This window comes from Plecotus auritus (genome assembly GCF_963455305.1).
Source record: "Plecotus auritus genome assembly, chromosome: X".
In the NCBI taxonomy this organism is placed as follows: Eukaryota; Metazoa; Chordata; class Mammalia; order Chiroptera; family Vespertilionidae; genus Plecotus; species Plecotus auritus.
Window position 1 is genome coordinate 97,419,139 of NC_137784.1, and position 26,108 is coordinate 97,445,246.

A 26,108-nucleotide genomic window follows, 5' to 3' on the forward strand; every position below is an offset into this window, starting at 1 on the left:
TAAAATATACATTAACCGCTCACTTTCTCCTGTCCATTATCCCTTTTTTCTACCTCAATAGGAAAACAGTTTTAATTCTCTTTATAAGTCAAAAAATTCAGATGTTTTCACTATAATTATCATAAAATGTTTTCTAATGTACTTATATACTACTAACCTCTACTATTTCCAAAACATGAAAGGGTATTTATTAACTGTAGTCCTATTTAAATCTTCTTTAGAAACTGATGTTCATTTTCTTCAAATTATAGGCCCTTCAACCTGACTTATTATATTTTATTTCATATTCTTTTACTGATTTACTACTTTTCTGTTGGAGATTTTTGCTTTTTAATTTTTTATTTATTGAGAGAGAGAGAGAGAGAGAGAGAGAGAGAGATGGATTTGTTATCTCATTTATTTATGCATTCATTGGTTGATGTGCCCTGACCAGGGACTGAACCAGCAACCTTGATGGATAGGGATGATGCTCTAACCAACTGAGCTACTGGGTCAGGGCAAGGGGATTTTTGCTTTGTTACTGGCTCTCATCTGACCTTCATGGCTTATGGGGGGTTATATATGCATTCAATCAATGAGCTTTGTGACAGATTTGATGACTTAGAACTTGAACATCTGGGGCTGTGGTGTATACCAGAAGGAACTAGAAATAGAAAGCAAGTGTGTTGTTAGAGTGAGCTAAAGAGAGAGAAAGGCATGCTGAGCTGTGGGAGAGAGCCTTAGCTGAAGGAAAAGATAGATACTCTTTGGTTCATGTTCAAATCCCAAGGGAAATGCTTTTAGAACTGTTGCTTGAATTGAAAAGAAGCAGAGAATCTATTTCCACTGATTTCTTTTTAATGGATTAAATCCACTTAGGGCAGGATTGCAAAGGGGGTCGGGGAAGGGAAGGCAAGACAAGGACTTAATTTGAGGAAACTAAAAGATAAAAAACGTTAAGACGGAAGGAAGAGGTTTTTCCCCCCATTGCAATAAATCAAGAGACCAGAGATTAAAATATTAACAATACTTAATGAGGGTAGCAGTATATTTTTAGATTCAGACAGGAAGAAATCAACCCTTTAGAAATTCTACTAGGTAAATGGAACTGTTAGATAGGACAAGGGTCTCAAGGTCTGGGCATTTCTAAATGTTATTTCTTGCTAAACGTTAAAATATAGCATAGCGCCCTGGCCGGTTTGGCTCAGTGGATAGAGCGTTGGCCTGCGAACTGAAAGGTCCCAGGTTCGATTCCAGTCAAAGGCACATGCCCGGGTTGTGCGCTCCATCCCCAGTGGGGGGCTTGTGGGAGGCAGCCGATCAATGATTCTCTCTCATCCTTGATGTTTCTGTCTCTCTCTTCCTCTTTCTTCCTCTCTGAAATCAATAAAAATATATTTAAAAATATAGCATAGCATAGTATTTTGTAGATGCAGTTGTAAACAGATGAGCTGACAGGAATACAAAGGGATGAAGTAGTCAACTGCAAAGAATAAATCAACACGTAATTGACCAAATAGCATATATAAGCAATGGCTAAGCCTTCCTTCAGGGAGGCAGAACTTTAGGTAAGAATTTCTTGTCTCTTTTCCTTGCTGCAAGTAAAATAACACTACCTTGCAACAACCACCTCTTGTTTTGAATAGTGTCCCAAGCAGCGAACCTCTAAGGGGTGACTAGACACTTATTCAGGGGATAGAGACAGTGCACACTGTCAACTTGCATAATTCAAGACCCTAAAACAGTTAAGGAACATAGAGAATACTTGTATGCATTTCCCCACTGATTATGATGGTTGGGACCCAATTCTCCAATTTAGATGAAGGACAGAGACTTGTGACCACCAGAAACCTATAAAGGCCAGATTTCTTTTGAGGATTCTAGGGTGGGGGGACTCATTTGCCAGGTTAGCCTACCCTCACTTCCTTTTATCCTCAAGTAGAAGGGGGCTACAGCTCACAATTATTACCAGACCCATATTTCTCAAGGCAGCAAACCCTGCTAGACAGGAAAGGGAGCATTGAAGGGTGTCCCTTTGAGCCCTTGAGATTTCCTCTGAGAGTGGCTCTCACTGGGACTGGCTTCCTCTTACTATATCCTCTCCCTACCAAGTTGTTTTTTTCCTCTTTCCACCTTCTACTATCCCCTACTGTTATCTCCTCATTCTGATTTTCCTCAACTGCTGCTCCTACTGTTCACCTCTCTGCACTGTCACTCACCTTCCAAGATAATCTGTATAACTGGCTCCCTGGTCCAACTCCACTGCCATAAGCTCTCCCATAGCCAGCCTCTTTGCTTTCCCTTCCACCATGCTCATTCCATTGTGGACACATTTCCATTCCCCCCTTCTCATCTTTTTCTCACCTTTTCCTTCCCTTTCTCCTCAGTGTTTGCTCAAAAAGTGTTCTCCAAGGGACAGGACTATTACTGTGTTTATTTTTCTTTAGCCAAAGATGGAAAATTCCAAAGGCCTGAGCAAGTGATGGCTGGTTGCCTTTTCTGGAAATTCAGTGACCTGGATGGTAAGGGAATGTCGTGGAGCTACACATCTGGCAAGGTTATTCCCTAAAATGTCCTGGCTTTGGATTTAGTTCTAACTAAAAGAAGTGGAGGTTCTGTTCTGTGAAATTATGGCGTAAGAATGAAGAGTTTAAGAAATGATATAATTACAACTACAGAGCCCAGTTTATGTCACTTTGTGTTTTTTGTTTTTTTTTTCCTGCTCGATTTAATTGGGAAAAAGAAGGGCCTTTGGCTAAGTAGAGCTTTCAAAAGTAAAACCTTCCAAGTGAGAGACAGATGAAGTTCCAGTGGCCCAACTGAATGGAGGATTTTGCTTTGTTTGGGTAATTATTTGCCAGAAGCCATGCCCAGGTCAGAGCAACCAAGTACATTTCAGAGTTGGTCTGTCTTCTGCAGGGGGGAAGGGGCGGGAGAAGTGTGTGTGTGGCGGGGGGGTCGGGGCAGGAGCATCTTCCCAGTTGACACCAGGTGGAATTGAGTAGTTCTGTTTTACTGCTATACCCCCCTTCCCTAGAGAAATAATTTAGGCAGGATTTTGTTCACATATCCCCAGGGTTTTTGTTTTTTTTTTCTGTGTGTGTGTGTGTGTGTGTGTGTGTGTGTGTGTGTGTTTGGTGTTTTGTTTTGTTTTTTGACAAATCAGGGTGGGCCATTTTAACAGTAAGCAGATACATTATTGTCTTTCTAGCTAGTAACTGACCATCATTTTGTTGCCTCTCAAGAAAGGATGAGGGAAAATACCCACATTCCTAAACCCATCAGGAAGGCCCTGTCCACCTTTGAATTCTCTTCTATCACATTCCTTCCTGTATTCTAGCCATGCCATGCCTGTGGATAAAAAGGGGCCACATGCTAAACCTGACAAACTCAGGGAAGGCCTGTGAGGTGGCCTTACAAACTCAGAGACCTAAAGTAACCACATAGGATGGTCTGAAAGTAAACCTTTCAAGCTAAATGCAGGTCATGGTGGGTAGTCATGTCCTAGGCTAGAATCTTCTTTGACGAAAGTCAATCTTTATCTTAACTGATCCTGTCTATTGTCTTTTGCATCTAAGATAACATACCTTTGGAATGTCAATGTAACTTCCCTTTTTCTACCCCAACAACCACACCAGAACAGAGACCACCACAAATCCCCTAATTATTATAGTTATCAAATGTTCATTGTTGACTGTTAATTATCCTGTACCCATCTATGTAAAAGATGTATATGCCTATCATTTACTTTTTATCCAATCCCAGAGCACCCCCCCTGCTTTTTGCCTACCTAATCTATCACCAGTGAATTTCTTGTAACTCTTTTTATTGTAATCCTATCTAATAAAAGAGTAATATGCAAACTAACCATCACTCCACTACACCCACAAGCCACACCCACTAACCACACCCACTAGCCAATCAGGAGTGAGTATGCAAATTAACCCCAACCAAGATGGCTGCGGCCACAGAGAGAGCAGGAGGGAGGCTTCCTCCTGACTATGGAGGAAGCCAAGATTTCAGCACACCCTGGCCGGCCCAGGCCTCCGTATAAGGCTACAAAGTTTCAATTATAGAAGATAAATAAATTCCAACAGAAATGGCTGCTGCCACGGAGGGAGCAGAAGGCTTGGCTCCGCTCCAGGCTACAAAGTTTCAATTGTAGAAGATAAATAAACCCCAGATACCAGGGCCTCCGCTTGGGTCACCGGGGGGTGTGGCCAGCCTGCAAACCACCACAGGCCCCTGGCCCAGGCTGCCCCACACCCCAAGGGAACCCCCACCCTGATCCGGGTCACCCTTCAGGGCAAACCAGCCAGCCCCCACCCGTGCACCAGGCCTCTATCCTATCTAATAAAAGAGTAACCATCACTCCAACACACAAGATGGCTGCCCCCATGTGGACACAAGATGGCCACCACAAGATGGCCAGCAGGGGAGGGCATTTGGGAGGGACCAGGCCTTCAAGGGAGGGCAGTTGTGGGCGATCAGGCCAGCAGGGGAAGGCAGTTGTGGGGGACCAGGCCTGCAGGGGAGGGTAGTTAGGGGTGACCAGGCTGGCAGAGGAGAGAAGTTGGGGGCAAACAGGCTGGCAGGGGAGCAGTTAGACATCAATCAGGCTGGCAGGGGAGTGGTTAGGGAGTGATCAGGCTGGCAGGCAGAAGCGGTTAGGGGCAATCAGGAAGGCAGGCAGGTGAGCAGTTGGGAGCCAGCAGTCCTGGATTATGAGTCGGACATCCCTTGAGGGGTCCCAGATTGGAGAGGGTGCAGGCTGGGCTGAGGGACCCGCCCCCCCCCCCCCCCCCGTGCACGAATTTTGTGCACTGGGCCTCTAGTTTTATATAATCCTATACATACCTTTGTTAGAAATTTAAACTCTCCATTGTTTTATGTTCACTGACTAACTCAACCTTATTAATAACTACATATGACCTTCCAGATGTCCTTCCAGATGACCTTACAGATGAAGCTGGGGCTGCAAGGGCTGAGCCCCTTGCATGAATTTCGTGCATCAGGCCTCTAGTGCATAAAATAAGGTGCAAAACTGCCATTCTCTGGGGCATTATCTCAATCCGTTGAGATTTTGTTTCCCAATAATTGTCGACAGTTTGACTCAAGTAAACTCACAAAAATTCTCCACAGGCTTGAATGTTTCTTACATTCATACTGCTCATTGCTGCTGCCCAAACGCACTGTACATTTTCTTACCTCCATGCCTTTGCGCATGCTGACCCCTCTTCCTAGAATGCCCTTTCAACCCTTTCCCTGCTAAAGGCAATCCTGTTCATCCTGCAGGGCTTAGGTGAAACCTCTTCCTCCCCTCCAATTTGAAGCACATTGCTCCTGCAGGATTATAGCCTCTTTCTAGTTGTATTGGTTTCCTGTGGCTGCTGTAACAAATGGTCACAAACTGGGTGGCCTAAAATAACACATTTATTCCCTTCTAGAAATCCGAAATCAGTATCACTGGGCCACACTTCCTCTGGAAAGTTTAGGGAAGGATCCATTTTTGCCTCTCCCAGCTCCCTTAGCTGCCAGCATTCCTTGGCTTGTGGCTGCATTACTTCAGTCTGCCTCTATGGTCAAATTGTCTTCTCTTCAGTTGTGTGAAATCTCCCTCTTTTTTTTAAAAAATATATTTCTTTATTGATTTTAGAGAGGAAGGGAGAAGGAGAGAGAGATAGAAACATCAATGATGAGAGAGAATCATTGATCGGCTGCCTCCTGCACGACCCCCACTGGGGATTGAGCCCGCAACCCAGGCACGTGCCCTTGGCCGGAATCGAACCCGGGACCCCTCGGTCCGCAGACTGACGCTCTATCCACTGAGCCAAGCCGGCTAGGGCTCCCTCTTTCTTATAGAGACATTTGTGATTGCATTTAGGACTCACCCAGATCATCCAGGATGATGTCCTTATCTGAAGACCCTTGACTCAGTCACCTGTGTAAAGATCCTTTTGCTATAAGGGAATGTTAGCAGGTTCCAGGGATTTTGATGGGTGTATGTCTTGGGGCGGGTGGGAGGGCTGCCAGAGAGCATTTTTCAGCCTGCATGTCTTTGGGGGGCATTTTTCATCCTATTATGCTAGTTTTTCAAGTTTTAGAGAGGATTGATTTCATTCTGCCTCATAACTAAGGAGCTGGCAAGAAAGTGGAAGGAGCTAATGCTTAGTCCCAGGGCCAGAAGAACCCAGCGATTCCCCTGACAATCTCTGTTACCTTGGACAGGCTGTTTAACTTTGTGGAACCTCCTTGTGCTCATTTGTGCAGTGGAAATGGTATCGACCTAAATGAACCTTACAGAGTTGTTTATAATAGTTGAACTAACAAAACCAACAACAAACTTATACTCAAACTTAGACAACCTAAATGTACAAAAGTGAGGGACTGGGCAAATATACATACAAACACCAGAAAGCCATGCAATCATTAAAATGCCATCTATAGCCTTGGCCAGTGTGGCTCAATTGGTTGGAGTATTGTCCTATACACCGAAAAGCTGGTGGGTTTGATTCCCAATCAGGGCACATACCCAGGTTGTGGGTTTGATCTTTGGTTGGGGCATATGCGGATGTTTTGCTCTCACATTGAGGTTTCTCTCCCTTTTCCCTTCATCTCTCTCTAAAAATCAATAAAAAAAAATCTTTAAAAATAAAATTAAAATGCCATATATATTTATTATTGATGAGAAAATTTAGGTTATGACAGCATACGAGCTATGATCATATTTTGCTAAAATAATATATCTATGATATATGTGAATTTAGTTACTTAATCACACTGTGCCTCAGTTTCCTCATCTGTAAAATGGAGATAATGATAATACTGACCTCACAGGGTTGCTGTAAGGATTGAGTAAAATAATACAGAAAGGCATTTAGAAAAATGCCTAGAACATGAGGAAGCAATGAATAAATATTAACTATTTTTATTGTTACAAAGAAAACATTCTCAAAAAGTGTGCCTACCAGTATGTCTACACTGTATGTGTGTGTGTATAATATTAACACATATTTCTGGGTGGTGGGGCTATGAGTAAGTTTTATTCTTGCTTTATATTTTCTGTTTTTAAAATGTTTATTGGGAGTGGGGGTGGGGGTTAGGTGAAGGGGGCCTAACATCTGGTGATGTAAGATGATTTGACTTTGAGTGGTAGGCATACTGCAATATACATATCTTGTATCATAGAAACCTACACCAGAAACCTATATGATCATATTAGCCAATGTCACCCCAATAAATGTGATAAAAATGTTTACTCATTTATTTTACATTGAACATGTACTTTTTAAATTCTTTGTTGTTGAAAGTGTTACATATGTCCCCCTTTTCCCCCATTGTCCTCTCCCAGCATGCCCCTGTCCTCCAGCCCAGGCCTTCACCCCCCCTATTTTCTGTGTCCATTGTTTATGCTTATATGCATGTGGGCGGCGGGAGGGTAAGAGGTCAACCAATGACCATATATTTTTATAATAGAAAAATGAACATTTCAAATAAGCTTTATACTTTTCAGTTTGCTATATTTCTATGACATATAGTATCTATATGGTAATTAGCATGGTGCTATTATTATTAAGATAATTTCTCCTATAATCCTGCAGGTCCTTGACCATCAGTTTGTACATCTCACATTATCTTTCTGTTAAACCAATAAAGTTAGGATGGTCTAGATCTAGAAATTTGATTTCAATTCCCATTTGCTTTTCATTCCTTTCTGCTTAAATATCCCCCAAATTTTGATCACTATGCGTTCTTTATAAATTGAAGTTTCAGAGAGTACATGTATATGTATATACACTCACACACATGCTGTATATGCCTGTATGTCTCCATATAGCTATGTAATTAATGTTTCATAGTACCTTTATAATTTTTGAAAAGCAGAAATGCCTACCCCGAATTTCCTGAAATGTAAAGTTGCTCTCATCTTTCTTGCATGTAAAATGTCTTACGTTGTTGCTGCTATAGTCATCCTCTGCTGCCGTTAACAATATTAATCACTAGAGGAGCTTATATTTCAAGTGTAAAGCTAATTAATAGGTGATATGCACTGATATGGTTGCAACTTTCCTGATTTTGAATATGCTGTATCTTTTTCTTTTATTTAAAAATAATCTTAAGATTTCTGTGGATTTAAAAACAAATGCATGGGAAAGTTACTGATGAATTGGCTTTGAAATGGAAGGTCTTGCCTCTGACATTTAAGATAATTAGATTCTGGTGCACTTCTTGGTAAGCTGGGTCTCTTTTTCTGTCTCTGCTGTGCCTTTTCTCCCATCAGCATGCCCATCTTTGAGTTTGTTTTTTGTTGCTTCTATTCATCTGTCTTCTCTGCACTACATTTCTCACTCTTTTTCTTTCCAATCCCCACTCTGATCATAATATAAAACTGATATATAAAAATGGATTTGTTGTATTAAATTGAGTTTTCCTCTTGATAACTTAAGTAGGGGGATGGAGGCATGAAGAAGCAGAGCACAGGGGATTTTTAAGGCAGTGAAAATACTCTGTATGAGACTGTAATGGTGATACACGTCCTTAAATATTTGTCCAAACCCATCGAATGTACAACACCAAGAGTGAATCCTAATTTGAACTATGGACTTGGGTGATTATGATGTGTTTATGTAGGTTCATCGATTGTAACAAATACACCACCAGTCTGATGTGAGATGCTGATAATGTGAGAGGCTGTGCTTCTTTGTGGGTAGGAGGTACATGGGAACTGAACTCTTTGTAATTTCTGCTCAGCTTTGCTGTGAACTGTTAAAAAAATAAAGCCTATTTTTAAAAAGTAAGAAGCATGAAATATTTTGTTTTCCTTTTTGTGAAAAATAAAACTTAAATGTAGTTCTTTTGTTCTTATGTGAAACTTTAATTTTTCTGCCTGTCGATGGTCCTAATTATTTTTCCCCCATCCCTGATAGATTGAAAGGATGCATTTCCAGTTCTCTTGCCAACTTGTTTGGCATAATTATGAAGACTAGCAAATGTGTATTGAGTACTTTGAAGGCTTTGATGAAAAGTGCTAGGTAAAAGCAAAGCAATTTTATTGTTAGAATGGGGGAGTGAGTCAGGAATTTTAAGGTGGACTCCTCACTGTTTGACTCTGGAAGCAGTGTAAAGCACAGTGAACAGGTACCTGCTAATTAAACTCAGGCTTTGGTACAGCTGTGCTTGCTAAATGACACCCATGTACAAATTTAGTATACATTAGGGGAATCTGATTTTTGAATAAACTTGATTGGAATCCATTGGCAAAGCAAATGATCCTTTATAATGCAAATGGACACCCACTAATTTATATCTTTTGTAAGGTGGGAGTTAATGCTTTATGTTTTTTTCAACTCCTGTGCCATTTAAAATCCAATTGTTGTGGGGTCGGAGAGAGGAGAATCTCTGGGGAAGGTGCATTAACTCCTTCAAATCTGAGGAAGCCATTTAGTCAGTGATTGTTTCTGGGAACTAAATAATACCCTTGTCACCTGAAAGATTTAAAATAGCCTTTGTAAGTGGCTCCACAGTCTCTGAAAGAACATGACTCATTCCTTCTTTGTAATCTGAAAGAAATCCAAGTGTCAAAAGACACTGGGAAATGGCCTTAAGTTAATACTTCTAAACACAAATATAAGAGGTTTGAAATATTAGGAAACCATTATGATATGGGTTGAAAGTTGATGGGTGGAGTCAGTATAGTAGGATGTGGCTGAAAAGGCAAGGATGAATTGGCAACCTTTCTATAGTAATCCTTGGGGAAAATCTTGCTGGCAGATTTAAGGGTCTTGAACTCTGGCTGTACTCTGTGTACCACAGGTTGTCTTATTTGCTCAGGAGCGCCCCACCCTGCATTTCTGACTGTCCCATGCTTACACAGAGCCCCATAATGTTTGTTCTGCCAACTCTACTTCGGGTTACTGACTCCCTCAATCAGCTTTTGGATCCATCTTCTGCACATGACCAGTGAAAGGAAATTAAGTGTATTAGAATGCCTTCCATTAGTGCTAGGAGATAGACTGTATTCCTGTACCTCTTAAAACTCATGTTCTTGAAAATATAAAATAGGGCTGTGGAGGGTGAGGTTCTCCAAGTTTGGGTCAGCCTTTGCCTTTCATTGACCTCAGTGGATGCCACTTAATGGAAAAATATGATCAGGCTTCACCCTATGGAATCATTGTTTAATATTGTATATGACTCATTGGAACTAGTGTGTTAGAAAATAACTTCCAGATGTGTAGCAGCAACTTTTCCAAATAAACTCTGGAAAACCGGGTTAGTTTCTTTTTATGATCTTAGTGCCAGAATCGAATCTTCTCGTATATGGTTAGCCAACATATATTTGAAGTTCTCAGTAGTATGATCCTTGTTCACTTACTTTTAAATTGGTATCCACATAAGTGTGTGAGGCTGCCTTCAGCCTGCTTCCTTATCCCATATCAACTTCTGCCCTCTCCACACCTCCCATCTTCTCACAGCGATGAATGGCCTGGAAGCCTTACCTACTACTAGGCTCAGGCCCAGGCCTCATTCTTTATCATTATCAGCAAACATATCTTGAGCATTCCTATATGAAAGCACCTTGCTAGGTACTATGAAGGATGTCTGAACTTCCTAGTTGGAGAGCAGCAGAAGTAGGGGTAATCCAGCAGAGTGACTGAGAATGTGAGCTCTGCTCTGGTGTCAGCATGTGAATTGAAATGTCGCTTTCTGGTTGTTCAATATTGGGAAAGTCACAATCTTTCTAAATCCTACTTTCTTTGCATATAAAATGGAAGTGATGGTGATAGTAATACCTACTTCATAAGGTAAGTGTGAGGCCTAAATGAGATAATCTATGGTAAACACTTGGCATCAGCTCAGTTACTGTTAGTTATTATTATTCATCTAATTTGCCACCATGTGTAGTTTGTGTGTGTGGTTGTGTTTGTGTGTGAAAGGAGACCATGAAACAGGAGTTTGTTGACTGACGTCCTCAAAGAAGCAACTGCAGGGTTTAATTTTTGGGGATTCTCTTTACATCGATTTCATTTCAGCAGAGAATTCACTGGCTTCTCCTGTTCAATGAATTGGGCCCTATTAAAAGAGGTAATGTGTTGTCATCTCCTTGGAGGCATCAGATGACAGACCTTATAGATCACCCAATAGTCAAATATTCTGAAATAGCACAGCCTGAGCCTGGAGCCCTTACCAAAGCCACACCTGCTTTAACAAGGTGTTTTTGGTAAATAAAATCTTATGTTTTACATCCTATTGATTTTTTTTCACAAATTCTTATCACATTGTATTTGAGCAGTTTTCTATTGAATCAATAAATGTGTATCTATACTAGAATATGATGAAAACATTTCTAGAACGTGAGAACTGCATCAGAAAAGGAAAAGATCATAACCATTACTATTCAATAGAAATGTATGTCTCTATTCTTTTTGAAGAGTTAAAAATGGTTAGGAATTTGTGAAACTGATACAGAAACTACTGAAGTAGTTGAAAGCATGCACACCAGAGTTAAACAGCCCTGGTTTGAATCCTGACTGTATTAGTTTTCTGTTTCTGTGGCAAATTGCCACACACTTAGCAGCTTAAAATAACACTTCTCATTTCAGTTTCTCTGGATCAGAAGTATGGGCAGCGCTCAGCTGGAGTCTACTCAGGGTTTCACATGTGTTGGCAGGACTGTGTTCTCATGTGGAGGCTCAGGGGCCTTTCCCAGTCCTTCAGGTTGGCACAATTCAGTTCCTTGTGGTTGTAGGGCTGACTGGTCCGTTACCTTGCTGGCTCTGAGCTGGGGATAGTTGTCAACTCCTAGAGGACACCCTTAGGTCTTAGCCATGTGGGGCTTTCATAACATGCCGGTCTGCTTCTTTAAAGCCAACAGGTGAATCTCTCTCTCCAGGAAGGGCTAGTTCCTCTTCTAGGGACAGGCCCAGGCTCAGGATAATCTCCCCTTTGATGATTTCAGAGGCAATTTATTAGTAACATAATCAGGGGGGAGTGACATCTCATTATATTCATAGGTCTTGCACTGAAGTGGAGGGGATTATACAGGGCCAGTAGACTGGAGACAGGCATCTTGGGATACTGCCTACCACACTGACTATATTGCTTATCTGGGCAAGTTGCCTAACCTCTCTTAGTCTTTGTTTTCTCTTTGATAAAATCTGAGTAGTGATAGTATTTTCTACTTTGTAGGATTATTTTGAGAATTAAATGAGATACATATGTAATACATTTAACATAGCACCTGGTGCTTAGCAATGTTTTCAATAAATGTTAGCTTTCAATACATGTAAGACTCATGGTAGAGAAGAGCTACTTTTTCTTTTTCTCCTCTTAGCTTTTCTTTTACCGGCCCCCACCCCAATAATGAAATGGCTTTGAAGGTACAGCATGTGAGCGGATGGTAAAGGAGTTGAGGTTTTTTTCTAATTGATTTCCTAAGAATAAAGATTATTTAAAACACATTTTTAAGCCAGTTGCTTTGGAATGTCTAGATTAGAATCTGGTGGTCTGCGAGGTCCGAAAGGTTGGCAGCCGCTGGTCTAGATGAAGGCTTTCCTACAGATATCCTTCTAATTTGATTCTTTGCTAAATGTATGCATGTGCAGGACACAGTTCATACTCCCTTCTGCCCTGGGGTTTGAGGTATGTTTCCTAGTTAAGGAAAAAGTTTCAGGTATTAGTCTACTTATGAAAAAACAGTTTCGTAGATCAGTGATGTATACTTGAGAACAACTTTGATAACAGATGCTTACTTTGTAGAGCAGGAATATCAATTTACAGGACCTTCACTGGGTTTCTAACCTTTAGTCTAAGGGATATTCAACAATTCAGCCTCACAGTAGTCCTGAAATTTAGACTTGTTTTATTCACATAAGCTCCTGAGACACAGTCATTACAGCGGATTTGACTATCCCCTGAGAGTTCCAGGGCCATCCCTAGAAGAAAATGAGTATGTATTGCTTCTTATTGAAATTGATTATACTTCAGAAATACTTGGAAAGTAAATTCCCACGTGATAGTTGTTGAGAAGCCCCATCTTCTGTTGGGAGTGTAAGGGAGCGGGGAGAGGAGAGCAAAAAAACAAAGGGTGGAGAAACAAAAAAGGCAATGCTTCCAATTTACAAATGGAGGGAATCACTTTTGGAGAATTTGATTCTTAGTATCGTACTGACCTTGGGTGTCACTTTTCACAGTAATGACATAAACATTCCATTCAGTAATAACAAGCCTGCATGTATCCCTGTGAGAAGTTGGAAGTTTTGGAAGTTTGTGTGTAATCAAGACCCAGCCAGAGAAAGAGTAGCTTTTGAAACCTCTGCCTGGCTGGTCTCATTCCCTGGCCCTTTCTGATGCTGCTCTTGGTTGAGGGCCATCCCACATAAAAAGCAGGAAGATGGTGGCCACAAAGAAGACAAAAAAGTCGCTTGAGTTTATCAACTCTGGGCTCTACTTGTTATGAAAAGTGGAAAGTATGTGCTGGGATACAGGCAGAGTCTGAAAATGACCAGACAAGCAAAGTGAAACTGGACAGCCTCACCAACAACTGCCAGTCTTGTGGAAATAGAGTACTACACCATGTTGGCCAAGACTGGTGTCCATCACTACAGTGGCAATAATATTGAATTGGGCACAGCATATGGAAAATACTACAGAGTGTGCACACTGGCTCTCACTGACCCAGCTGATTTCTTATATCATTAGAAGCATGCCAGAACACACTGGTGAAAATTAAGTCACGCAAAAATTTTTTTAATAAAACTGTCCAGAGCTTGTTTTAAAAAAACAAAGAAAAAAAGAAACGTCTACTGGGTGGGACTGAGGAACCTTAAAAGTCTACAGGATCCCTGCCCCCACTGGGCTCACCTACCACACCCAGCATGAGTTCCCTTTCTGTGACTCTCACTAGCACATGAGTGTCCTGCAGCATTAGATGTCTAAGGAGAAGTCAAGTTGTGGGGAGGAGTTATGAGTTGTTACCTCATTGAGAAGACCTCAGTTCTTCCTTTGGCCATAAAAGGGAAGTCTAAAAGGAGGTATAAGGATTCTCTTCCACATCTATACGTTAAGCTTTCTGCCTGCTCCCTAAAGATTTTACCTGTATCTTCATGTAAAAAAAATAGAATTGATTAAAATTTTTTGTGTAGTAGAGGTCACTGTCAAGAGAATGAGAAGGCAGAATGGGAGAAAATATTTGCAAAGCATATATCTGATAAAGTATTAATAACCAAACAACTTCATTTAAAATTGGGCAAAGAACTTGAAGAGACATTTCTCCAAAGAAGATATGCAAATGACCAATAAGATACTCAACATCACTAATCACTAGATAAATGCAAATCAAAACCACAATGAGATACATCTTCACACCAAGTAGCTGTTATTTAAAAAACATGGAGCCCAGCTGGTGTGGCTCAGTGGTTGAGCGTCAATCTGTGAATCAGGAGGTCACAGTTTGATTCCTGGTCAGGGCACATGCCCAGGATGCAGGCTTGATCTCCAGTGTGGGGCATGCAGGAGGCAGCCGATCAATGATTCTCTCTCATCATTGATGTTTCTATATCTCCCTCTCCATTCCTCTCTGAAATCAATAAAAAATGTATATATTTAAAGCAATAGAAAAGATGGAAAATAATAAGTGTTGGGGAAGGTAGAGAAACTGGAACCCTTGTGCACTGCTGTGGGAATGTAATATGGCGTAGCCATTGAGGAAAAGAGCTTGGCAAGTTCCTCAATTAGTTAAATATAGAATTATCATATGATCCAGCAATTCCAGTTCTAGATATATACCCAAAAGAACTGAAAGCGGGGACATGTGTAGGTGCTTGCACACCAGTGTTCATACCAGCGTTATTCACAAAAGCCAAAAGGTCCAAACAACCCAAATGTCCATCATCAGGTAAACAAAACATGGTATATGTGTACAATGGAATATTATTCAGTCTTTAAAAGGAATGAAATTCTGACACATGGATTTAGATGACAACATGGATGAACCTTGAAAGCATCATGCTAAGTGAAAGAAGCCAGACACAAAGGACAAATATTTTGTGATTCTACTTATACTAAGTACCTATAACATGCAAATTAAAAGAGGCAGAAAGTAAATTAGAGATTACCAGGAGTAGGGGTGCGTGAGATGGAGGGATTAGCGTTTAATGAGTACAGAGTTTCTTTTTGGGATGATGAAAAGATTTGGAAATGGATAGTGGTGATGGTTGCAAAACAGTGTAAGTTACTTAATACCACTGAAATGCACCCTTAAAAATTGTTAAAAATGGTAAATTTTATGTTGTGTATATTAACATAAAAAACAAAGTTGATTATGTTTTCTTTTTATTATAACAAGAATACTTGTGTGAGAAACATTTCAGGAAAAAAAAAAAACAGAAAAGGAAAAAGAAGGAAAAAATTACCCATAATTCCACCACTCATTTGACCACATTTACTTTTAACTGCCCTCCCTTTGTCAGTAGAAATGACAGTCACTTTCTACCACTTCCTGAATGGGTGGTACAATAGCACCTACTCATTCCTTGGTGAAATATTGGTGCTCACAAACAGAAAAGAAATAAAAAAGGCCACTGAGTAGTGAAAACCATGGCTGCCACTGCAGGCCTCCTGTTGCAAAGCCGTTCCTCAGCAGCACAGTGGTTCTCAGGCCATGACCGCATCGTGGGAGCTGCTGCTGGCAAGAGCACAGAGTCCTAGGGTCAGTGGGCCTGGCTTCTAGCTACAGTTTTATGGGAAGTATATAAAAGGGCTTGTAGATCTGCTCATTCTCATGCTACACATTGAGCCCTGAAGCAGCATCCCATTTAGTCATCATTCAAGTCCTCTTTATACTGGGTGTGGCTCTTATCTTTTGTGTCCACTTTCAGCCATGTTGTCCCCTGAATACCTCAGGGCCTTCCAAAAGAAGCTCTAGCCACAGGTTCCTGAGGGAGAGACAGATGCTGCAGCATCACAAGGGGCCGCCTCTGCCTGTTTGCCTGATGAGCACCTCATTTACAGCCTGAAGGCAAAGCGCCTGCTCTCTGGTTGTGGTGTTTACAAGAAAGCAGGGCAAGCCTTTAAAGTGGCCAGAGGCTGAGGCTTCTACAGAAGATGCTAGTACATTCCTGAATTCCAGGAAACTCTTACTAGGCTAGGCTTCTATTGCTCCCTCAGAGAAACCTCCAATGATCAGAGGAAAGAGGAAGAGGCTCAATGATTTAGCAAGGAATGGGGCAACCTAACAGAGAAAGCTCTTAGGCATTTCACGGCGTTCTGCCTTGAATTCTGGAAAGAGATTTATTTGCTTTCCTGCTTGAAAACAGGGTATTATTTAAATGTGGGATGAGAATTGCATTGTAGAGAGTGGATTTAGATGGCAAGAAATGCTTCAGCTGGCCCATCCTCTGCCTTATATATATTTAAAGCAGAGAACCAGTAATCCTGTTTTCCCAGAATTATCTTGATTGTGAAATATGTAAGCAGTGATGGTGAAGTAATTACACTGATCTTCCTCCTTAAACACAGTGGAATTCCTCATGCAAACATATGCTGTCCCTTGAATAGTCACCACTATAGGAGGCCACAATTTCTCCCTAATGTTATTGCTCAAAACATGGAATTTCCCCCAGAATGAGTTTATGGGTCATACGAGGTTACCAGGGCCTTTATGATATAGTTCTCATATGTATTTATTTTTATTGTTAGATGAAAGTCTACATTTTGGTAATAAAGGAAAACTATCATTTACAAAAAAACCTGACTTCTATTGGTTTAATAGCATTTCTCTAAATTTACAATGACATCATTGTTGCTGTCTGCCTTACCCCCCCCCCCCTTGTTTTTAGGCTGGGGCTTCACATAGCCTATTGAAATCTCTAGAATTTTTAAACACCTTGTGTGAGGAACTTGGGTAAGGATTTCCCTCTGTTATTTTGGAGTAGTATGTCATGCACACAGGAGGTGCTCAATAAATATTTCTTGGTGGTTGTGTCTTGGATTTTTGAACATTTGTCCCAAATTCTTTGTACTGTGAAGTTTATCTTATATTATTTGGAACACACTAACTATCAGAAATCAACAGTGTGAATCCCATGTGGAAAGAGAAAAAAATAGAAGAGATGGAGGAACATTAAAATGGCAACAGTAGTCATCTATGGGCAGTTGGATTCTAAGTGACTTTTATTTTCCTTTCTAAAATTTTTGATTAAAAAAAAGTCCCCCCCCCCATCAGAGTAGAAGTTTCATTTTTTTCCAATTCTTCTTTCTTTTAAAAAAATATATATATATTTTATTAATCTCAGAGAGGAAGGGAGAGGAAAAGAAAGATAGAAACATTAATGATGAGAGAGAATCATTGATCGGCTAGCTTCCTGCATGCCCCATACTGGGGATCGAGCCTGCGATCTGGGCATGTGCCCTGACCAGGAATCGAACCATGACCTCCTGGTTCATAGGTTGACGCACAACCACTGAGCCACGCCAGCCGGGCTCTTCTTTCTTTTTAAAAACCGAATAAATTTGACGTGTACTGTTGTGTATGTTTAAGGTGTGCAAGGAGCTACTTTGGTGTATTTATATATTGCAGTATGATAGCCAGTGTAGCAATATTTATCACACATAATTATAGTTCAGTATTATTTTCTGTATTCATTACAATGTACATTGGATCTCTATGGGTTATTTACTACTCATTACAAACACCATGACTATTATCCCCACGCTCAGTCCCAGATTAAAGTTTTTTCAATGAACATGTATTGCTTTTATAATTATACAAAACCAATACATCTTATATAAAAATAATGAACCTGTTTATATGTAGTTAGTAAGGCAGTAGATCTTAAACTTTCTTGGGTCACACACTCCTTTGAGATTCTGGAGAGCTCTGGCGCCTTTTCCTACGAAGATGTACACAGAGCATTTTCCATATAATATCAGAGTTTCACATCCCATGTTGCCCATCCAAAGATCACTTAAGACCCCAGATTAGGAGTCACTTTCGGAATGGAGAAAGTGGCACCCAAAAAGGAGTTGGCTGCCAAATAAACATGGAAGGAAGTAGAGTTATATGTGTGTTGTTAACATCAGTGTGGGGACATTTGATTTAATAGCACAGCCTTTGGGTCAGGCTATGTAATTCAATCAGGAGGCTTTTTTTAAGAGAGAGGGGATTTTCCATCTGTGAAAGCCCAAATGTCCTGTTCTTCTATAGGTTAGGGAGCTAACCCGGTATAAGTAAAAGCCTTGAGGGTGGTACTGAGAGCCCAGCTCAGCCTAGGGTTTATGTCTGTGTAAATGAAGTCCTTGACAGGATTTTTCCAGCAGCAGCAAAGAAAAATAAGTGAGGGTGGGGAGGGAGGAAAGGGGTGGTGTGCATGGGGGTTGATCCAGGGCTGGGAATTGGTGGTAGATGTAGTTCAGAATGACAAGGGGTTAGTAAGAGGACTGTTGGTCATGGTAGGGGGTCCAGGTTGAAATGAGAATGAAAATAAGGCAGGAATGTACTGTCATATTGAATGAATGGGCTTATGTTAGTATATGGAGAATGTACTGGGGAGAAGATATAGAGATTTTCTGGGAAAATAATAATTTTGTTGTTATGACAGTGTTTCAGCCACATGCTCTAGGTAGAGGCAGGGTTCTAAGTCTGTCTCATGGTGGCATTAGCAAGGAATGAGGGTTAGCATTGCAAAATTCTTAAATCAGGACTTGGGGGAGTACTTGCTGCTGAGCATGTGTAACGGGGATACACTTTGGATTACTTTTAGGGGAAGAAGCAAGAAGATGTCCCTATGGGCACATTCAGTAAACAGAGTAAATGTGAGCTGGAGGAAGGGAAAGATGGGGAGAGAGAGGCTGTTTAGGAGAAAGTTTGGCAATGGGGAGGGAAACTATTACCAGCACAAATGGAACTTTGCTTGAATCATCAACTTTCTGCTTTAATTTGAATGCCCAACCAACACGATTTTCTACTTCCTGACACTTTACATTTCTTATTGAAGGAGTGCCTGGTTCTATGAAAGTTTTACATATGACATTGTGAATTTACCAAAAGGGAAACTAATGGGTGATTATTTATGTTATGAAAGTGTTCAGTAACAGGGCTCCTTTGGACAGCTACCCAAATGTTTGTATTTCAGTGAATATTTTGTAAACTGTGGTCATCTTGAAAAAATTGGGAGAGGCAGAAAATCTTAATGCTGAAGGTTAGAAAGATATTGATATCCATTTCTAAATGGATTTGTAGTTTGCTCATTCAATCATTCAAGATAGAATTTGGGGGAGCTGGGGACAGAGCAATGAATAAGACAAAGACTGCAATTATAGAGCTTTCATTTTGGTTGTGGGGGGGAAGACAGAAAAAAGAAGTGGAAAGGCAGTGCACCTCAGCACCTTGTGATAGCGCTGGGATGGGAAGGAAGTACAGGTACTAGCTCTGGGTTTGAGGAGGTGGGTAGCAATGGATAGGCAGAGTGGCCATTTATATCTAGAAAGATTGGCAGCTTATGCAGTGGGGCTGGGGGAGACCTCGGCAGAGGTTTCAGGATCAGCAAAGATGGCATAACAGGCCCATTGGGAGATTACCCACTGTGGTTGGAAGGCCTGGACTGGAAGCTGGGGGTGGAGGCTGGATCTTAGAAGCCTTGAACAGTTTGAGCTTTTTTCTGCAGGCTATGGGGAACCATTACAGGGGTTTAAACAAAGGAATACTGTGATCCAACTTACGTTTCATCAAAAGTTTTAACTGTGTGGGATCAAATTAGCCATTGAAAAGATGTTGGAAGGCCCTGCCCATGTGCATCAATTGGTTGGGTGGTGTTCTGTGCACTGAAAGGTTGCTGGTTCGATTCCAGTCAGGGCACATGCCCGGGTTGCAGGCTCGATCCCCAGTAGGGGATGTGGAGGAGGCAGTCAATTGATGTTTCTCTCTTTCTCCCTTCCTTTCTAAAAATTAATTAAAATATTTAAAATTTTAGGGGGTAAAGAAGAGAAGGTGTGGAAACAAATTAAGTGCGGATTGGTAGCTGATCTTTTTTTTAAATTAAATATATTTTATTGATTTTTTACAGAGAGGAAGGGAGAGGGATAGAGAGTCAGAAACATCGATCAACTGCTTCCTGCACACTCCTTACTGGGGATGTGCCTGTAACCAAGGTACATGCCCTTGACCTGAATCGAACCTGGGACCCTTGAGTCCGCAGGCTGACACTCTATCCACTGAGCCAAACCAGTTAGGGCGGTAGCTGATCTTTTTACAATGAAATATTCAGGCTAATTTAGTCTCTGTCACACAAGGAAGATGCAAGTATTTCTTCCTTTCAAAGAAAGGCTCTTCACAGATACAGCTCCTACTTTATTTTCCTCAGCAGTTTTGTATTCAACTCTAAAGAGTAGTTTTCCTAAGTAAAGGAAGGTAGGGGAGGGTGGGGGTAAGGGGGAGAGATCAACCAAAGGACTTGTATGCATGCATATAAGCCTAACCAATGGACACAGACAACAGGGGGGTAAGGGCATGAATGGGGGATTGGAGGGGTAATGGGGGACTAAGGATACATGTAATACCTTAATTAAAAAAGAAATTAAAATAATAAAAAAGAGTAGTTTTCCATAATACAGCATATTGCTCCTAGAAAATGTAGACAATGGGACAAATTTTCAGCCTATGCTATCATTTTATGGATTAATTTCCATTAGAGCTGACCTTCTGGCTTTCTATGCATAATAAATATGAGTAAAACATCTGTTCATGTCATTCCCCTGCTTAAAAACCTCTGCTGGCTCCCCATCGCCTACAATAGGAAACAGTCCAAACTCATTGTCTTGGCATATGGGGTCCTCCATAAACATGCCTTTCTGGCTCATCTTGGTAATTTCTCCCTATTCTATTCATCTTCAGACTCTGAGTACATGCTGTTACTCTTCCATGCTGTTATGCTCTCTTCTTTGCCTGGAATGCCTTTCTTTATTCACCTTGCCTGCCATGAGCATTTTTATTCAGTCCTTTAAGGTTCAGCACACCTGCTGCCTCCTCTCTGAGCCTTCTTCACCAGTGGATTTAATCTCTCCCTTACCTGCATACCTACAGCACTCTCTGTGTCCCACATGCTAGCCCTTACCCCATCATATTTTAATTCTCTCGTTAGTGGTCTATCTCTCCCTTGAGCCCATGAGTTCATAAAGTGTAAGGCCCATATCTTGTCCATTTTTGTTTTCTCAGCTTTGTAGCCCACTGCCTGGTTGATGCTCAGTAAGCTCTGTGCTTTGGATTTCTGTTTATAAGATCTCCAGAAGAGCCCTCAGGGAACGATGGGGCAACCTCACTTTTGTACTTGGCTGGTCAGTGGGATCTATGGCTACAGTGTAGGATCCTCAGATATTGACACCTAACCATTCTAGTGAGGAGCACCATGGTTTCTGTACTGTCTGTATTGGGGACTTATCTCTTACTAAATATTGGAGAGACTTTTTTAGGTATGGGGAAGCGAAACTGAGTAGGTTATTATTAAAGAAAAATTTTCAATTGCAGCTGACATTTAATATTATGTTTCAGGTATAGAGCACAGTGGTTAAACATTTATATAACTTACTAGAGGCCCGGTGTACGAAATTCGTGCACGGGGGGAGTTGTCCCTCAGCCCAGCCTGCACCCTCTCCAACCTGGGACCCCTCGAGGGATGTCTGACTGCCCGTTTAGGCCCGATCCCACTGGGATTGGGTCTAAATGGGCAGTCGGGCATCCCTCTCACAGTCCAGGACTGCTGACTCCCAACTGCTTGCCTGCCTGCCTTCCTGATTGCCCCTAACCGCTTCTGCCTGCCAGCCTGATCACCCCCTAACCACTCTCCTGCCAGCCTGATTGATGTCTAACTGCTCCCCTGCCAGCCTGTTTGCCCCCAACTTCCCTCCTCTGCTGCCTGGTCACCCCTAACTGCCCTCCCCTGCAGGCTTGATTGCCCCCAACTGCCCTCCCTTGCAGGCCTGGTCCCTCCCAACTGCCCTCCCCTGCTGGTCACCTTGTGGTGGCCATCTTGTGTCCACATGGGGGCAGGATCTTTGACCACATGCGGGCAGCCATCTTGTGTGTTTGAGTGATGGTCAATCTGCATATTACTCTTTTATTAGATAGGATAGAGGCCTGGTGCATGGGTGGGAGCCAGCTGGTTTGTCCTGAAGGGTGTCCCGGATCAGGGTGGGGGTTCCCTTGGAGCGTGGGGTGGCCTGGGCGAGGGCCCTGTGGTGGTTTGCAGGCCAGCCATGCCCCCTGGCGACCCAAGTGGAGGCCCTGGTATATGGGATTTATTTATCTTCTGCAATTGAAACTTTGTAGCCTTAAGCAGAGGCCTGGGCCAGCCAAAGTGTGCAGAAAGCTTGGCTTCCTCCATCGCCGGGGAAACTCAAGCCTCCCTCCTGCTCTCTCTGTGGCTGCAGCCATCTTGGTTGGGTTAATTTGCATACTCGCTCCTGATTGGCTGGTGGGCGTGGCTTGTGGGTGTAGCAGAGTGATGGTTAATTTGCATATTGTGCTTTTATTAGATAGGATAAGGTGTTCCCCCAATATTTCCAGTACCTACCTGGCACTACGCATATTGTTGACTATATTTCCTATGCTGTATTTTACATCCCTGTGACTCTTTTGTACCTGCCATTTTGTACTGCTTAATCCCTTCACTTTTTCGGTTGGTAGGTTATTTATTTTTTTCTCTCTTAATTTTCTTAATAGTTTTGCAACTCACCCATTTAATGTGTATATTTCAGTGGTTTCTAGTATATTCACAAATAGTGGGCAACTATCACCACAACCAATTTTGGAACATTTCATCACTTCAAGGTTTTTTACTTAAGACTTTCAAAAAACTTTTCATAAGGGTCAACCCCTGAGACACTTCTTTCAAATGGTATGTCTGATGACAGGACATTTGTCAATAGGGAAGGAATTGGCTTAAAAAAGGAAACAAAGATTATAGATAGGGCAGGCATTTTTCTAAAAGTGGAGGGTGTGTAAAAAAGCTGAATAGCGAAGGAATGATTATCCAAGGGATGTTAATCTAGCTAACTAAATCCACAAACCCATAGAACATTAGTGTACTTTACCTTTACATTTTGTTCTGCTTAAGAATGCAAGGTATGTTGTGGTTCTGTTTATAAAACTCAGGAAAAAAAATCAGTGAGATTTTTTTGTTATTAAAAGTTTACAGTGGGCACCAAGATACAAGGCAGGTTATAAATTAGTTGACAGGCACAGAATGAATATGATCTACTTTCTCCTTGCATGAATGAATTATTTGCAATAATTTTGTATGTCTATGTGAACTTGTTAATTCTTTGATTGTTAGGAAGAAAGCCATTGTGTACTAGAGGCCTGATGCACGAAGATTTGTGCAAGAATGGGCCTTCCTTCTCCTTGCCCGCACCACCTTCGCTCCGGCCAGAGCTGCCTTTCCACCTTCGCTCCGGCCCGGAGTCGCCTTTCCGCCTTTCCATGCTGCCCAGAGGCCCGGAGCAGCTGGGGTGGTGTGTAACGCCTGTGTCGTCACCATGACGATGATGCAAGCATCCCCTCCTGCCCCCGGCCGCTCAGTGCTTGCTTATGCAAATTAACCCGCCATCTTTGTTGGGTTAATTTGCATACTCCTGATTGGCTGGTGGGTGTCGTGAGGGTACGGTCAATTTGCATCTTTCTCTTTTATTAGTGTAGATAACCAAGGCACATTTTTTCTTTTTGTCAATAATGGTTTGCTAAAGAATAGAAAGAGTGTTCTTCTATTTTTAAAATGGTACTTTGTCATTTTCTCAATTTATTCAAGTCTTTCTTTTCATTTTTACCTCTTTTTGTCTTATCTGAGTCATTTATATGCCTATTAACACAAAATGAACACAAAAGGTCAGGAGTGATTGAATGCAAATCAGTTTTCCTACCTGTAAGCCAGCATATTGAGTAAAGTTAAAATTATTGGTTAAAATGAAGTTTTGGGGTATAGAGTTCATCGAAATTTTATTTATTCATTAGTAGATAATCTAGATTATTACATAATATTTGAGTTGACTGTAGTAAAATGTACTTGCTAACTGAGTTGGAACTAATACAGTATGTATACAGACTTGTTTATTACATGACTTTAAAAAATATATAACTTCATTGTAAGTTTTAAAAAATAGTTTTTCGGTTTTTATAAATAGCTAAATAGACTTGGAAAAGGGAAGTAATTTGGCATTTAAAAAGATTTCCTCCCTATGTAAAAACTCTAACGAGGAAAAAATGTGTTTTATTTTTCCTCAGTGTTTCTATATTAGATTTAAATCTTATTTTGCTGATTCTTAGAACAGTAAATTGTTTCTAAATTAAAGCTGGATCTGATAATTAGTTCTGAAAGCCTTAGTTAGCAATTACTTACTTTTCCCTCTCATTGTGTGCTGCCATTTTGGCTTGGAAGGCGTATGCACTTAAGATCAGTCTCCTAAGCTTCTGGCTTTGTAGTTCTCAGGGCTCTCTGCTAGGGTCTGTAAAGGATACTGGGATGAATTAGACCTGGTCCCCTGACAATATCTTATTGGTTCTTCTTTTTTTTTTTTTGGTAATTCGATTCTTACCCACTTGAAGTTGAGTCAGCCCACCCCTTCCCCCAAAGTAAAAGACCTAAGGTACTAATCCCTATTCATTGATGGCAAATGCTAAATTGAAAGTAACAGTTTACAAATGCAAAACTCCTTATCCAATTGCATTACAGACTCTCTAAGCCAGTCATGCTCAGCATCATCAGGTTGATGAGAAGGCAAGATCTCAGTTCGGTTAAAATGATAGGGAAGTTTGAGGAAGCTTTAGCAAACCCTAAAATGCAAAGTCCATTCAAGGAAATGAAAAGTGATAGGAGCAAGGGTGAGGAAATGTTTTCAAATTTAGTTTGTATCATGGTTAAGAGCACTGATTCTGGAGTCCATCAGATATAGGTTTGCATCCCATCTCCACTCATGTGTAACACTAGACCTGCCTAAGTCTCAATTTCCTAATCTGTAAAATGGGCATAATAATCTCCCTTGCACGAGGGTTCCTTTTTCTCCGCATCCTCGCCAACACTTGTCATTTGTTGATTTGTTGATGATAGCCATTCTGACAGGTGTGAGATGGTATCGCATTGTCGTTTTGATTTGCATCTCTCGGATAATTAGTGACTTTGAGCATGTTTTCATGTGTCTCTTGGCCTTCCTTCTGTCTTCTTTCGAAAAGATTCTATTTAGGTCCGTTGCCCATTTTTTTATTGGATCATTTATCTTCCTTTTATTAAGTTGTATAAGCTGCCTGTAGATGTTGGAAATTAAACCTTTATCAGTGATACCCTTTGCAAATATGTTCTCCCATACAGTGGGGTTTCTTGTTGTTTTGTTGATGGTTTCTTTTGCTGTGCAAAAGCTTTTTATTTTGATGTAGTCCCATTTGTTTATTTTCTCTTTGGCTTCCATTGCCCTAGGGGCAGTATCAGTGAAAAAGTTCTTTTGGTATATGTCTGAGATTTTGCTGCCTGTGGATTCCTCTAGTATTTTTATGGTTTCCCGTCTTATATTTAAGTCCTGTATCCATTTTGAGTTTATTTTTCTGTATGGTGTAAGTTGGTGATCTAGTTTCATTTTTTTGCATGTATCTGTCCAATTTTCCCAACACCATTTATTGAAGAGACTGTCTTGACTCCATTGTATGCTCATGCCTCCTTTGTCAAATATTAATTGCGCATATTGGTTTGGGTCAATAACTGGATTCTCTATTCTATTCCATTGATCTATATGTCTGTTCTTGTGCCAGTACCAGGCTGTTTTGAGGACAGTGGCTTTGTAATACAGCTTGAAATCTGGTATTGAGATCCCTCCTAGTTTATTCTTCTTTCTCAGGATTGCTGTGGCTATTTGGGGTCTTTTTTTATTCCAGATGAATTTTTGGAGAGTTCTTTCTAGATCTGTGAAATATGCTGTTGGTATTTTAATGGGGAGTGCATTGAATCTATAGATTGCTTTGGGTAGTATGGACATTTTGATGATGTTGATTCTACCAATCCATGAACATGGTATGTTCTTCCATCTGTTTACATCTTCCTCTATCTCTTTTTTCAGTGTCCTGTAGTTTTCCGCATATAGGTCTTTTACCTCCTTGG

The 26,108-nt window shown here is 41.1% G+C and overlaps 1 protein-coding gene and 1 pseudogene across 2 annotated transcripts in view; both read left to right on the forward strand.

Annotated features, from left to right (window-relative positions):
- The window catches only part of DOCK11 (dedicator of cytokinesis 11), a 199,379-nt gene that overhangs the window by 13,520 nt on the left and 159,751 nt on the right, over window positions 1-26,108 (forward strand). The window lies entirely within an intron of this gene.
- Window positions 13,370-13,708, forward strand: LOC308239447 (large ribosomal subunit protein eL30-like; annotated as a pseudogene). The gene has a single exon. The product of its transcript is annotated as a large ribosomal subunit protein eL30-like (transcript).